This window comes from Priapulus caudatus, unplaced genomic scaffold (assembly GCF_000485595.1).
Source record: "Priapulus caudatus unplaced genomic scaffold, Priapulus_caudatus-5.0.1 Scaffold823, whole genome shotgun sequence".
NCBI lineage: Eukaryota > Metazoa > Priapulida > Priapulimorpha > Priapulimorphida > Priapulidae > Priapulus > Priapulus caudatus.
Genome location: NW_014577884.1, coordinates 79835 through 80921, shown reverse-complemented (window position 1 = coordinate 80921; position 1087 = coordinate 79835).

The following is a 1087-nucleotide window of genomic DNA, read 5'->3' as shown; positions in this document are numbered from 1 at the left end:
TTCAAGTACGAGTACAGTGGGTCCTCAAGTGTAGTGCAGGTTCCTCAATGGTACCAACTATTGTGTGGGTTCCAGACCGGCCACAAACACTCCGTATAGGTTTGAATTCTCACATAATCCTCCCTATTGTATGTAGGCACAACGTGGTAAACGGAAGGCTATATATAGCAATATATCTTCTAGCTACATATCGTCAAGAAATATATCCAGTTATATATTTTCTCGCCTAGCTCCCTGGTACTGGTAGTGTCAGTGTAACAATGGGTTGCAGTATTGTTAGTTTAGAGCAGCTGTAACTAAATGAGGATTATCTGTGAGGGAGCTAACTGCAGCCAAGCGAAGCACTGGTTACTCCTAACACGGGGCCATGCAGCAAGCCGCGTAGAGGCAACCGTGGGTATACCTGCCTATATATGTATATATATACGATCAACCTGTCCAGCTCAATCATAAACCCGGCCCCTCCCCCTGGGGTACCTGTTCAGAAGAACTAGTGTAAAGTGGCCACTTGTGTATATCGCTGGCTCGGAGATCGCGGTTGTCGTGTCGGCATGTTATTGCAGTAGTTTCGCGGGTATGCGGGTGGATATGCGCTGCGTGTCGTGGCCTTTGTGCGAGTGATTGTACACGCGAGAATTGATAGTTAGGCAGCTATAGCGTAGCGCTGCTGCTGCTGCGCTGTCTCGCCTTCACAATCACGCCTAAACGTTGAAAACGTTTGAACGTCCGAACGTTAGATTCGGGAAAAAGAAAAGGGATTTTCGCGTTGTGCTTCCAAAGTAAAAACCGTTTATAGCGGTAGAGAATTAGAGGCGTTAATTGTGCGTGACTTAATTTCAAGAAGATGCGGTAAGGTCGGAAACGCTTTTTTTCGCGGGGCAAGTTTTTTTAACAGGTGAAACAATATTTTGGCCATCTTAGTATAAGAGATGAATAACCCGGATCGAGAGCGGCTTTGCTTTGCTTACGTATTTGTTGCAATTAACGTTGGCTAAATATAGAACTGAAATCACTTCTCAGTTGAATAATTTTTCGCCGCGTCTCGCTTTACTGAGCCTTTTATTTACGGAGGCAGGAATGTAGTCAG